The 15232-nt window shown below is 38.3% G+C and overlaps 1 protein-coding gene and 1 pseudogene across 2 annotated transcripts in view; one reads left to right on the top strand and one right to left on the bottom strand.

Moving 5' to 3' along the window:
- Zfand3 (zinc finger AN1-type containing 3) overlaps positions 1-15232 on the top strand; it is a 336281-nt gene that overhangs the window by 18997 nt on the left and 302052 nt on the right. The gene's annotated exons all lie outside the window — the stretch shown is intronic.
- LOC143402617 (dual specificity protein phosphatase 10 pseudogene) lies at positions 10952-12456 on the bottom strand (annotated as a pseudogene).

The following is a 15232-nucleotide window of genomic DNA, read 5'->3' as shown; positions in this document are numbered from 1 at the left end:
AGAGCACTTGGAAGTGTTTCTAGCTACAGTGAAGTCACTTCAACATTAAGACAAATTTGTGATAATTTTCAAAGCTTCAAGCCTTTCACTATGTTGCTTCCTTCTACACTCCCCAGTTTGGTTCTTTCCTTGATGTTAATAAACAAACAGTTGTTTTGAATTTCTTCTTTTTCTTTCTTTTTTTTTAATCTGTCTCCTGATGAAGTTTCTTAGGAGCAAGCATTTGGTCTAATGAGAAGAAGCAAGATTAAGAGATGTGAATAATTTATGAAAGCTTAGATATTGAAGGGAGGAATTAGTTGATCCTTCTTTGTTGCCTTGCACCTTTCTGCCTTGACTTGCTGTTACTCTTATTTCATCTACCAACTTTCTTGATGTTGAGGATGTATTAGAGGCATCAAGGGGAGAGGGACACCATGGAGAATGATTTTATGGTCCTCAAAAACTGACTTGGAAGCCCTCTTAATATGCCTTGCCACACACCACACTTAGGAAAAATGGTCTTTTTTTTCTTTTTCCTTTTCTGGTACCAGGGGTTAAACCCAGAGGCACTTAATCAATGAGCCACATCCCAGCCCCCCCCCCTTTTTTTTAAAATTTGAGACAGGGTCTTGTTAAGTTGCTTAGAGCTTTGCTACATTGCTGAGGGTGGCTTTGAACTAGTGGTCCTCCTGCCTCAGCCTCCTGAGCCACTGGAATTACAGGCATGCACCACCATGCCCTGCAAGAAAATGAAGCAGGTTGCATGTGTCATCAAGACAGTCAAGTATGATCCTTTTGTTGCCTTTTATTACTTAGCTTTGTTGGTCATAGTACTTCAATTTGTTAGTCAGCCTTCTCTTACTCTAAACCTGAGATAATAAGTTTATAAAGAGTAAAGGTCCTGGGAGTGGTGGTGCATGCCTGTAATCCCAGTTACTTGGGGAGCTGAGGCAAGAGCATCATAAGTTTGTGGTCAGCTTGGGCACTTCAATGAGACCCTATCTCAAAATAAAAAAGGATAGGGATGTATTTCATTGGTACAGTGCTTCCCTGGCATGCATGAGGCACTACATTTAATCCCCTTATTTGGCTCATATTTTTCAGAAGTTTCAAGACATAATTGTGGTGGCATGTGGCAGAGTAAAACTGCATACTATGGTCTGGAAGCAAAGGAAGAGGAAAAGGAAGGAGTGCGGCGGTGGGTGGGGTGGGTGGATTTCCACAATCTCCATCAGTGTTATGTACCAAATGACCTTCTAAAGACCTCCAACTAGACCCCATCTCTTAAAGGTTCTCCAGCCTCCTAGGCACACCATTCTAGGGAACAAGCTTTCAACACAGGGGCCTCTGCATGGGGGTGGGAGGTGCATTTAAGATCTACACTGTGACACTCAGAAACTTGCTAAGCTATACTTGTCCCTTCTCTTTATCAGTCCCTTCCAAACGTATCCTCTTAGGGAATGTTTGAGAAGTGCTTTGGGAAATGATGAAATAGGTTGAAACCATCATGAATAGTAATTTTCCCACTTTCTGAACTTAAAATGAGCTGCATAGCTTATTATTGTAGATATTTACCCTTTAGAGATCTAAAAATTCAAAATAGAGTTTTCATTTTTCTGGTTAGTTTTCAAAAATGAAACTCTCCTTCCTTTTGAAATTTGTTTCAAATTTTATAAATTTGTTTCAAAATATAAGTATATTTCCCTTGCACTTTGCTCTATTACAGTATGCTTCCCATTATATATCCAGGTCGTACCTGAATACTTGAATAGCGTTTCCTGATCCCACAGGATACTCATATTGGTTTTCACTGAATGTTGTCTTTTACTTGTTCCTAGAATAGCACTGATTTATCATGTGTACACATCTGAGTTCATTGTAAGCTGAGGGTTGAAATCATCTCAGTCATCTTATTCTCTCAATGCCTCACATTGTATTTTGTTTAAAATGTGTTGAATGGGGTATACTCCAAGGTACATTATTCTAAACCTGAACCTTAGAAATTTATATTATAAAAAATCGGAAAATTATAATATGAAGTCATAAGGGAAGCCATCAAATACCTAATGATGTCAGCTGATATTTCTGTGGCATTATATAATATATAAAATCTTTCACATAAGTTTAACTGCATACTTTTGATTATTTGTGGAGGGTTATAGATGCTTTTTTTTTTTTTTTTGTTGTTGTTGGTTGGTTTGTGCTGCTGATTGAACCCAGGGCCTTGTGCATGCGAAGCAAACACTCTACCAACTGAGCTATATCCACAACCCTAGATATTTAATCATATTAACAGAGGAATAAAAAGAGTATGGAACTTGCTGAAGCTCACTTATCTTGTTAAAAGTGAAGCTGGAACTCAAACCTGGTATGTAAGTTATCTAAAGTAATCCTGGAATTAGTACGTGGACTTTTATTCAGGAAGGTTTTGCTTTAAGACAAAACAGTATGTATTGCAAGGTGACAGTTGAATTCTTTCATTTTTATTTCTGGCAATACATTAAGCAGGTATTTAATTTGCAATGCTCAGTTTATGTTACCTTCTGGCAAAATACTGTTTGTGAAAGTTCCTTTTTATATTTTTTATATTTTGAGAATTAAGAAAAACTGGTATAAAGTTATTTGCCCAAACTAACAGTGCTAATAAAATCTCAGCTGTTTAATACTAGAAAGATAATTAAACAATCAGAGCACTATAGACACATAAAATGATTTGAGTGATTATTCTCAATTCTCTATTATATGAAGTCTTAATTATTACCATTCTAGATGGATAGGAAGGAAGTTCATCTATAATGTGGCAGTTGGTTAGCAAACTCCTGCTCAAGGCCAAATCTGGCAAATGAATTAGGAACTTTTTTTTTTTTTTTAAATTGAGAATGATTTTATATCTTTCAAATGCTGAAAAAAATGTTTCCATGAAAATTGCATGAAACACATTTGAATGTCTATAAAGTTTTATTGAAGCACGGTTGTGCTCATTCATTTATTTATTATTAAGCACTGCTTTTGTGCTCTAGTGGCAAAATTGAGTAGTTATGACATAGACCAGATAACCTAAAAAAACCTGAAATATTACAGAAATTCTTTGCCAGTCTCTTTGCCTTATGGTATTAGTGCTTAATTCTCCTCTGTGGAACCTCAATTGAGAAAGGCTAGGATTTCAGTGAAGGTTAGATTGCTATAATATTCTTTCTATTTAAGAGAGGAGTATGTGTATTGTATCTGTTTGGAAAATTTGATCTTTTCTTTGCTCATCACTTGGCTTTGACTATCCAGGTTTTATTTTGTTCTTATTTTTCATAGTATCGGGCATTTTGAAAATCACCTTTTAAAAATAATGCCATACATTGGGGTTTGTTTTTGAGGTGCTGCTAATTGGCAGTTCCAAACTGGACAGATTGAGGCCAAGTAAAGCCTGTAAAACAGCAGTGAAGTTAAAAATCACCTGTCAACATCAGGGAATTTTATTATCATTTTCATTTTTGAATAAATGAAGAATCATTATATTCCTGTAGCTGTAGCACTGAATGGAGAAAGAAACTGGTTATTTTACCTATGTGTAGACTATTCTTTTGTCTCTGTAGCCTCATAAATTACTATCTGCTAGCCTTTTTTCTGGCTTTGTATAAAAATCACTTCTCTGTTAAGTTTTTAGTTAGGAAATGCAGAAATAGAACTGCTTACATGATCATGACATAACTAGCTGCAAAACTTTTAAACTGCAGAGGGAATTGGCTATCTTACAGTGTGATTGAGTTTATTCTTGGAGATGTGTTTTTTTTTTTTTTTTAAATGAGGGCTGTGTTTGCTGTCTTCATGCTGGTAGTTTTATATGATGCTGAAGACAATTGTAGACAGGGATGAAAGAACTGCTTGGAGAGCTGTCAGCTTCTTTAAACTTCTAATTTGTATGGCACTTTTATAACTTCGATCTAGTTTTGACAAGAGAGGTTCTTCAGCATCATGTTTTCCTGTACAAGGGAAATGTTAATTAAAAAAAATCAATTTTAAGGTTTGACAGAAGTCTTAAGGCATATCACCCAATAGTGCTTATTTAAGTACTTAAATTGCTTTCTAAGTAGAGATGAATTAGCTCAGATCCACTTTTCTATTGCCTGTCAGTAGGAGTAGCAGATGACCAAAGAGTTGGAGTGAATATGGAGGGTAGGAGAAATGGGGGAGTTTGGGTTGTACAGGTGTGCCATAGTGTAGAGCCACAGTTCCTTTGGAATTGCTTTGTGCTATTCTGTTTTTCCTTTCATCTTTTTCTATCACTCTTTCTTTGGGGAAGAGGAGAGGTAAGTAATTTACAAACACCTGTCTTCCGCAGATGAATTGCCTCATTTAATAATTGGTGTTTGTGTTTTAATTTCGTTTAAAAATTCACTCTATGTAAGATGAAATAGAGTTGTGTTGATAGCTGAAAAAATGTCCTAAAGGGCAGCTGATGGGCTTATACTTTGGTTTAAGTGTTTTCTGGGAAAGGGCATATGATGGTCCAGAGTCAGGGATGGAGGGATACCATCTTCTGTACTTTCTTGTAGTCTCACCTACGTATGAGTGCTTTCTCTGTTGTATTTCTTTCTCTGTGCTACGTCTCCTGCCCTTGGTGCTGCTGCTACTGTTGCCTGGGCAGGTATATATAAAAGGGGTAGGTTGTGTGTAATCAACAGGTTAAGCAGTGGGTCATTAGAACATTGCATTTATCTTAAACATAGCCCCAGGAGTTTTACTACTATGGTGGGATTTTGCTCCAGCCCTGGAGTATCTTATCTAGATAAGAATAAAAACATAGATGATTGAAACATAATCAGAAGCAAGATTCTCTTCTCTTTGGGTACTGAGGATTAAACCCTGGGCTTTGTGAATGCTAGACAAGTGATTTATCTCTGAGCTGCATCCCCAGCCCTTTTATTTTATTTTATGTTGTTTTTTTTAATATATATTTTTTATGGACACAATGTCTTTATTTTTATGTGGTGCTGAGGATTGAACCCAGTGCCTCACATGTGCGAGGGAAGTGCTCTCCCACTAGCTATAGCCCCAGCCCCTATTTTGTTATTTTTTTAAAAAATATTTTATTTTACTTTTAGACACAGTCTTGTGAAATTGCTGAGGCTGCCTTCAAACTTGCAATCCTGCCTCAGCTGCCAGAAAGCTGGGATTACAGGCATGTGCTACTGCACCCAGCTAGCAAGATGGTTTTCTTTCATTGAAGCTGTTTGGAGCCAGTCAGAAGTGGCTTTTTGGAAGAGGTGAGGTTTTTCTGAATGTGTTCGTCAGCCGTCTGTTACTGTGACCAGATGACTTGAGAAAATCAACTTAAGGAAGATTTATTTTGGCAAATGATTTCACAGATTTCAGTCCATGGTCACTTGGCTTTACTTTTTTGGGGGCTTCCCTGTGATAAGGCATAAACATCATGTGGTAGAACATGGCCATTCACCTTGAGGTGGCCAGGAAGCAGAGAAAGAGGAAGGGGCTGGGGATAAGATATAACCTTCAAGGACATGCCCCCAGTGACCTCCTCCTTCAACTAGGCCCCACTTCCCAATAACACCACCATTGAGGACCAGGCTTTCAACATATGAGCCTTAGGGGAATATTGCAGATCCAGAGTATAATAATACCAAGGGAGGGTAGATTGGGATCAATAGCCTTTTTTTAAAAATTTTTTTTTATTTTTTGGTGTACATAACATCTTTATTTTATTTTTATATGGTGTTGAGGATTGAACCCAGTGCCCCACGCATGCTAGGCGAGTGCGTTACCACTTGAGCCACATCCCCAGCCCGATCAATAGCCTTTTACAAACCTAGCTTGGGGAGCTGGTGTTGTGGCTAAGTGGTAAAGCATTTGCGTAGCATGCATGAGGCTCTGGGTTCTATCCCCAGCACCACATAAAAATAAAAACAAAACCCCAAAACAAAATATAGATATTAAAAAAAAACAAACACCTAGCTTGGAACAAGATTGGGAGTGAAGTCAGACTGCTCATACTCTGTTTACTTTGCGTCAGACATGGCCATAGGCAGTGGGCATCCAGAGAACAAGTTCCTGTCCTCCGGTAGTCTACATGAGGGTGACACATCTACTGGATGGTAGTTATTTAGTGGGGCAGAAAGTATAAAATGGGGTATAGTCTAAAAGTGAAATAATGCCCCCTTAAAGAAGTCCATGATGAATGTTAAATTTGAGACAGTTGGGAAGATGGTGTTACTGGGAGACCATCAAAGGATTGTAAAGCAGTCCCTTAAAATTTTTTGAAAGTTTTAAAAGTTTTCACTTGCTTTTGCTTTATTTGTTTAACTTCTTCGGGAGTAAATTTCTGTTAACATTCAGAGTGTCAGCAGGGATATGGAACAGGTAAAAAGTCTTGTTTTCAAGAGTTCTAGAATTTAGGGTGGTTGCTTTTATTTCCGATGGTTCTTTTAGTATTTACAGCACAGTTGAAAGGCATAAATTATTTTAATGATGTGATTAAGTCTTAAGGTCTAAATTACATATAAATCAGGTATATCATTAGATCCATGAACTTTTGTCACTTCTCATTGAGCAGAGGTCAATGTCTTTATTAAATTCTCAGGGCTTTGAAAAAATCTGGCGGTTTTTGCTTTGGCCTCAGAGCCATGTACAAGGTCAAATCACTGTTGTTTTAGCCAAAATTTCCTTGCTTCTGTTAAATTCTCAGTTTTCCCCCTTGAAGTTCCTTGTCTTTTTTTTTTTTTTGGCTACAGTGTGTTTCTTAGCTGTATCTTCTCTAAACAGTGTCCTAGCTCTCTCTAATGATGCCATAGAGTATCTAAATAACTGGTTGTTTTGTATGTGCTCCTCCATTATTTCCTATACACATTACTTAAGACTGTTTTGATTGAAAGAAACAGTTTCATTAAAAATAATTTAGTCAGGGGAAGTTCTGGTTTGGCGGGGACTGTGAGAAGTAGGCTGGCCCAAAATCTTACCACTTTTAATTGTTTCATGATGATCAGAAGCTCATCAGTTACTCAGTTTAAAGATAAAATTATTGGAAGTTTGAGGTTTACAGGATAAAAATAACAGTTCATTTGAGACCTCGCTGGATTATGATGTGTGTGCTTATTAATTACCTTTTCTTCCTTTTACTCTTTGGGTGATCATCTCTGATATTAATAGTTTACAATCCTACCTTTTGGAAGATTGCACTGAGGAAATCAATTTTGGGTTTTGTGGCAGTTCAAATTTGTATCTATAATGGAATTCAACTGTTGGCTTTTTGGAAGGCATGTTAATTCTTTGACAAAAGTTTGAGTCTAATGAGAAAGGAAAGAAATTTGTTTTGATGTTAGGAATTTTTTCTTACCGGCATTCTTCCTTCAATAGGTAAAAATTTGAAGATGAGAGAGAGAATATTTATACTTCTGATTTCATTGATCAGATGAAAAGTTTTCTCTGTTCTCCCTCTTTCTCTCTCTTCCCTTCTCCTTTTCTTTCTTCTGCAGTGACTTCATACATGTAAAATCTAGATTCCATTTTGAAATAGAGCTTCTATAAAACTTTATGTAATATGTACACACACAACTAATGTATATTTATACAGTTTGTTAATATACTTTGTAATTATTGCTGCCTCATTCATTAAGGATTAACTGTTTCTCAATAGAAACTTGGTAAATTAATGATGTTGTTCATAATTCAGACTTAATATTGCATATATCTCCTCTCCCCCGTTTGGTAGTGCTGGGGATTGAACTTAGGACCTTGTGTATGATAGTCTAAACAAGATAAAGCAAAACAAAATGACATTTTATTTTTGGTATTAGGGGTTGGACCCAGGGCGTCATGTATAGTAGGTGTGCCCTCTACCACTGAGCTACATTCCAGTCCTGCACATACCTTTCTTGAGTGCTGATACCACACTTGGGTATGATATGTAATCCTTTATCATTTTTTTCTCTTCCTCTTTAAAACCTTGTCCTTCTTTTTTATACCTGATATTGGTTCTCTTTATTGCCTATTCTTTTTTTTTAATATTTTTTTTAGTTGTAGATGGACGCAATATCTTTTTTTGTTGTTATTTTGAGAGAGAGAGAGAATTTTAATATTTATTTTTTAGTTTTCGGCGGACACAACATCTTTGCTTGTATGTGGTGCTGAGGATTGAACCTGGGCCGCACACATGCCAGGCGAGCGCACTACCGCTTGAGCCACATCCCCAGCCCAGGACACAATATCTTTATTTTTATTTATTTATTTTTATGTGGTGTTGAGGATCTAACCTAGGGCCTCACGCATGCAAGGCAAGCACTCTACCACTGAGCTACAACCCCAGTCCTATTGCCTGTTCTTTTTTATTGTCAGCTGTCTTGTATGATATATTAATTCATTTTCTGTTACTGTAACTGACTGAGTCTGAGTAAAAACGATTTAGTTAGCTTACAGTTTTGGATTCTGAAAAGTCTAAGCAGTCTGGCTCTGGCTCTGGTAAGAGCCCTTTTTGGCTTTGGCATATCTGGTCAATGACATCGTGGTGGTGGGAGTGCATACAAGGAGGAGGAATCACAGGGCCAAGTCAGGAAGAGTGTGGAAAGATTCTCTTTTATAACAAGTCACACTCCCGAGATCTAACTCATGATCCCATGAGAACTACCTTAGTCCCTTATGAGTGCAGTGCCCCTGATGACCTTATTAACTCCCATTAAAGGCTCCTGCTTAAAGGTTTTACCTCCTCTAAATATCACCATACTGGGGACCAAGCTTCTAACACATGAACCCTTTGGTTAAACTACATCTAAACCATAGCGGTGGCTCTTCATAGAAGCATTTTTCTTGGATTCATGTTATTCTCCTTTCTACTCACCTGAAATTCCATTTCTCACTGTTCCAAATACCTGCTTCTTTGAATGTTCAGCATATATCTTTTTCTGACTGCTTCAGATTATACTCAGAACTCCACCTGTTGGGGCACCCTCCCCTCCACTCCCACTCTTTGTATGTACCTAAGATTGTGTCTTTTGTTTTTTTTTTAATTCTAAACTCCTAAGGCACAGTTTGTGTTCTCTTGATATTGTGCCTTTTGTTTACTGCCCACTTTTAAATGATGAAAATACATCACCCCCCATTTCTTTTTTCCCCCTATGGAGGAGAAATTGAACCCTGGTGTATATCAGACAAATGCTCTGTCATTGGGCTATACATATCCCAGCCCCTCTTATTTTTTTATATATATATAATAATTTGGTAAGACTATTTAATGTTTTAATTACCATAGTGAATACCATAACTAAAATAAAATCTTTGGTAATAAATGTCCTTTTGACATGTCTATACAACTATAATAGAAAATTCAGATAATGGAGTAATAAAAAAATATCTAATTTTTAGGTATCCTTCAGAATCTGATTCTGGTAAATATGTCTATTAACACTGTTCACTTGTAAGGGCAAAATACTATGTTAGACTATATGGAAACAGAACACACAAGATGGAAGAATTTGGGGTAGATGCTCTGTAGTGAGGAAAAAAGTGCTATATATAAGTGAATGTGAAGAACATGGTACTCTGGAAAAAATTGTAAAATATGCCAGTCAGACCATATGGGAATAAAGGGCTCTCTTTAAAAAAAATTATTTTTAGGTGGGCACAATATTTTATATTTATGTGGTAGCTGAGGATTGAACCCAGTGCCTCATGCATGCTAGGCAAACATTCTACCATTGAGCCACAATCCTAGCCCCTAAAGGTCTCTTTTTAAAGAAAATAAAATTAGATCTCCAGCAAAGTTGAAATAATATTAAGTACAAAGCAATTTCTGCAGGTCTTCTTATAAGTTGGACTGAATGTGGATAGTTTATCAAAATGTGTGATTTATAGAACAAATTAATACATGGAGGTGTCATAGAGAAATAAGTATTTTTAGTGTCATTTTGATCAGTTAAGGAAGTCTTGAAGGAAGTGAGTTGTCATGCAGCTCAGGATTATTATTATTTTTTGAGTTTTACTTATATAATGAAAATAAATTTTTACACAATCAACAGAAACACACAAAGTTTTTGTGTGTGTTGCTTTTTTTATGAAAATATTTTTCAATAAATTTTTGTCATTTTTTTTATATTCTGATATATGTATGTAACAAGGTTTATGACACTATAACCAGAATCAAAAAACAAAAACAAAACAAAACGGAAAAAGGTGGGAAGGAAAGTAATTGTTGAATTTCTTTCTATCTCCAAGCTGGCAACTTTGCACTATTTGTCTATCATTCACTTGCCAGCTCTAACTTGTTTGCACACTCAAAACACCATATTATTGCACAAGAGCCAGTGAAGGCCTGTGGTATAATGGTCAGTCAGTTCCTTGTTATTTCAAAAAGTCTCTTTAACCCAGAGAGAGGGAAAGAAAAGTCCAGGGCATAAAACACTATTCTCTATTTCTTTAAAGAATATGTGAAGGGTTCTTAGACCACTCAAACTCCTCTGATCTTCTCTTTGCACCAAGGAGCACAGCAGGGCTTGGTTTGGTTGGATTTTTATTTCCTATATGGATGACCCAGGGGGCTCCTAAGTCTTCATGATTCAATGTCTTTTCTACTATCTTTTGGTTCTTTTTAATTGGTGTATATGGGATCTTAGGTCTATGAACCTGCATAGACTATGGAGTCATAAACTCTACAAAAAGCTTAAAAGGAAAAGGGGGAGAAACAAGTTTTATTATATTTTTATTGTTGGCTTAAAAAAAAAAAAAGATCTCTTTAGCCTCCCTGCTTTGTCAGTTTGTGGGAAGTAAATCTCAATGGCATCAAAAGTTATAGTCTTCTCATACTTGTTAAAATAAGGTCTTTAAACAAGTTTGTTTCCATTCACAAACTTTACCCCCAACAAAAAAAAAAAGAAAAGAAAAAAAAAATCCAACCCCCCCCTCCAAAAACCCATCCTCCTTCCTTTTTCGCCCCCCCAAAGGAGAGCAGCAGTCTTTTCCACCCTGATCACTGTCACATGACCGTGTCCACACCCATCAGCTTTGGCGTAAGGATGCATGGCATCACACCATTGTTTAGGTCTTCCTCAAACTCCAGCAACTGCCCCATGAAGTTAAGATTTGGAGAAATAATTGGTAGTTTGCCTTTGACAAATTTGTAAGCATCAGTCATGGTCATTCGTGTGTGCTTCATCAAGTAGGTGATGACAGGTGGCAGAGCGGGACACGCTGGCTTGGCAGTGGATGAGAAGCCCCTTCCCACACTGGTGATCTTCCTCAGTTAACTCAAAAGCCTCTTCAAGTACTGCCGCAGGTTCTGCTTGTTTCTGTAGGTGGCTGGCAGTCACTTGTAGTTGAGGAGGCCTTTCTCGTTGTGGTAGAGGGGAAGGTGAGTGATGACGTTGATGACATAGCTGATGTTCAGCCGCTGCATGGTGTCCAGGTCCTCTGTCTGCTCATTGCCAAGTAACAGGAAGGGCAGGATGGGCGTCAGCTCTGTATTCTTGATCCTCAGGGGTGGTGGTGGGGACAGACTGAGGTAGCAAGCTCCAGGCCGCAGAAGCACTGCCCCCCACCTCCTTGCACTCTTGGAGCTAGAGGGAGTTGTCACAGAGGTTTTCGTGGTTCTGCTTAAAACTACTAAATCCACCTTTCAACACCAGACGTTCTTTGCCTTCTTTCTTCAGGGACTTGAGGACTATGTGAAGTGGCTGGGGAGGGCATCACTTGGCTTAGTTCATTGGTATTCTCATCATAAACCATAATTTCTTTGGAAAAGATCCTCTTGAAAGAGTCCTTGCCTTCCCTACAGGAAATCAAGTCTAGAATAGTGATCTTGCCTTGCTGCAGTCTCGCTGGCTGATCTTATCAGCACAGTTAATATGGACTGCTCCTTGGATGTGACTTTTGTTGTATTCCATGAAGGACCTGCAGTCATTGATGATAGGGCCCTGGCTTGGCAGGTGACTCTTGCTGCATTTAGTCATCTTCTTTGCCAGGTCATTGGGGCAGATTATTTTGATGCTGGCTAGCTGCTTGGGGTCCCTGACACAGGGCTGCCCACCCCACCTGATGGAATTAAAGAGCTTGTATTCTCATTGTTGTTGACCATCTGGTTAGCAGGGCAGGTGGTAGAGGTTCCAGTGGCAGTGGTGGCAGTGCCAGCAGTGATGGCATGGGTTTGGGCCTGATTGTCCTTGTCGTAGGTTGCCACAGTGCAGCAGTTGGCACTGCTGAATCCACAATTCAGGGAGTGGGCAGAGCCACTGGATGAGGGCATATACGTCAGATTCGCAGCCTTGAGGGACACTACTGTGGTGGTGATGACAGAACAGTGGCTATTGCTGCCTGGAGTGGCAGAGCCAAGATAGCTAGAGTCTAAACAAAGGTTGAGATCCTGAGGTTGGCCGGACCTTGATAGTGCCACTACTACCCTGTCGTCTAAAGGAGACGGAGGCATGAGGAGGCTGAAAACTGGCAATTCAAGAAGAACTCAAGAGTTTCATAAATAAGTGTATCCCTCCACCATCTGTTGCTTGGCTTCAGCTATGGACTGTCACATTCAGCCCCCGTTCACTTGGCTTCATTGATCTCCAACAGCAACATAGTTTGCAGCTCAGGATTATTATGGATGATTATGATAAGAGGAGTTGGGTAATAGGAAGGGTCTTAACTTCACTTTTACCTCCTTCTGACTCCATGGTGGGGCATAATGGGTTGTATGAAAGTTTGGATACCAAATGACCAGGTCAGATAGGTGTGATGAGTGAACATGTTGGTCTTTCTAGAGAAGTAGGTCACTTGTATTAGATTTTTTTAGGATTGTGAGGAAAAAATAAAACTTCAGGAATGGGGCTTTATTGAGGGGTAGCTTTGGATAATGTCTTTTTATTATCTGTGCATTTGTTCTGGGTCCTGTAACTTCCCAGACTAGGATATAGAGTAGTTCTTATGGAGAGAGCCTTAGAAACACTTGCATGGTATTGCCTCAACTCTTGTGGCCCCCTCTTTCTATGCCATGTTTATGAGAGTGTCTCTGTGGATAAATTTGTTACCATTCCTTGTATAGTCACCCCAGTTAGGCCAAGTTTAACCCTAGATGTCCAGTTAGTCTATATTTGCCTTTGGGAGGGACAGCAACCCTGTTTCAGTCTGGCACAACCAGAATAGCATGATTGTCTTCTCCAATAGACACAGGTACCTTTGTGCTGGAATACCCTACTGTGGGGCTCTTTTTCTGAGGAGAGCATGGTAGATTGTAGCTGGTTTGCTCAGGTACTGAAGGCCTTTGAGGCTCTTCACCAGAATGCCAGCATGTATTGGTGAGAAGATTATGTTTGAAGTAAAGAACAGTTTGTGTATGATTTAAAAGAAAACAAACTAGAATTTGAGCAGGGTGAGGAGTAATACACCTTTGAGATGTCATTTTTGAGATGTAAGAGGATGGCTTCTGACAGTGGAAGGAAGTAGGTTTTTCTTAAAAATTTTTATTTGCAAGTATATAACAGAAAACTCTGTTCCCACCTATGTGACTGAAAAGTGGACCACTGATTATAAAACATATCCTGTTATATATATGTTATCTTAGTGTGACCACAAATGGCGGACATGTGTTGCAAAGTACTCTATGTTTTGAGTGTAAAACCTAGATTGTTAAACCAAGTAAAGAAAAACTATAAAAATTTAAGTTGTTTTAAAAGAGTTCTTTGTATTGTGCTTTGAAGACCAGTGTACTTACTCCTTGAAGGAGATAATAATGCCCAATCAGCTCTTCTCTGTTTATGGTGTTCTGCTGCAATCGCCTTTTTGGATTTTGCCAGTGTGTAAGTCTATATTCCATTACTGTCCTGATATACTTGGGGCTAAGAACTTTATAAGGAAAATAGGTTTAAGTTGGGTGTGATGGCGCATGCGTGTAATCTCAGTGACCCTAGGAGGCTGTGACAGGAGGATTGCAAGGTTGAGACCGGCCTGGGCAGTTTAGCAGGTCGCTGTCTCAGAATAAAAAAACAAAAATAAAAAGGGTAAGGATGTAGGTCAGTGGGTAGAGTTCCCCTGGGTTCAATCCTCAGTACCTAGGAAGTGGGGAAAAAGAAAAAAAGTATTATTTAGCTCACAGTTTGGAGGAGCAAAGGTTTTGGTGCTGGCATTGGCTTGGTGCTGGCAAGGACTTTATGGTGAATAGTATCACAGAGGTGGGAGTATATGCAAGAGGGAGAGATCACATGGTGAGATGGAGTATGTATATTCTTTGATTTCTCTCTCCTTATAAAACCACCTATATTCAGTCATGGGGGATCTACTCTTACGACCTTATATAATCCCTATTACCTTCCAAAGTCCTCACTTCCAAACACCATAGTCAGTTTACATTTTCACTCTCTCAATACCTCACTGTGGGAATTTAATTCCAACATGAGGTTTGGAGGGGACAAGTCATATCAACTAGTAACTACATTGTCATTTCTTGGGACGGGAAGATCAATAACAGTTTACTACTAGGGCCAGCATTGTGCATGTCCCATTGACTTTTTAATTCATATATGTATTATTAAAAAAAAATACCCCATGGTGGCATACCATATTCCATGGTGGCATGTGCCTATAATCCCAGCTACTTGGGAGGCTGGGGTAGGAAGATAGCAAGTTTGAGGCCAGCTGGGCAACTTACTGAGATCCTGTCTCAAAATAATAATAATAAGGGCGGGGGATGTAGCTCAGTGGTAGAGTGCTCGGAGTTCCATCCCTATGAACACATACAGAAATAGAAAAGAAAAAAAAATACATATTTGTAGAAGCAGGTCAACCACATTTCTAATACACATGTATTTTAGCTCTGGCCTCAAGACAATGTGTTTTGATGCAAAGAATTTTGACTTTGGAGACATCAAGCTGAAGTTAACATGTTGTCCCATACTTGTTAGTTTTGAATAAAACAATCTCCCCACATCTCAATTCCATTAATTGTAAAATAGGCATTACTTGCTTTACAGCAGAGTTCTTGGAAGGATCAATTAATTATATTAATGTATATTAATTATATTAATACTTTTTAAGCTGAACAGAGGACATCTATATATAAATTTATTCTCATTTCTGTTAAAGGCAATCCTTGCATTTTTGTTTAAGAGTAAATTTTATCTGAGTAGTCTGTGTTTGCTAATTTGGACTAAAACTTTTTTAGTTACTGATCTCCTTGTTTTCTCTACCCACCTTTTATTTTTTTTTAAATCTTTTTTTTTTTCTTTTTTAAAGAGAGAGTGAGAGAGAAGAGAGAGAGAGAGAGAATTTTTTG

Source organism: Callospermophilus lateralis, chromosome 6, assembly GCF_048772815.1.
Source record: "Callospermophilus lateralis isolate mCalLat2 chromosome 6, mCalLat2.hap1, whole genome shotgun sequence".
Classification (NCBI taxonomy): Eukaryota; Metazoa; Chordata; class Mammalia; order Rodentia; family Sciuridae; genus Callospermophilus; species Callospermophilus lateralis.
The sequence above is the reverse complement of the archived record's forward strand: the minus strand, read 5'-3'. Positions and strand labels throughout refer to the sequence as shown.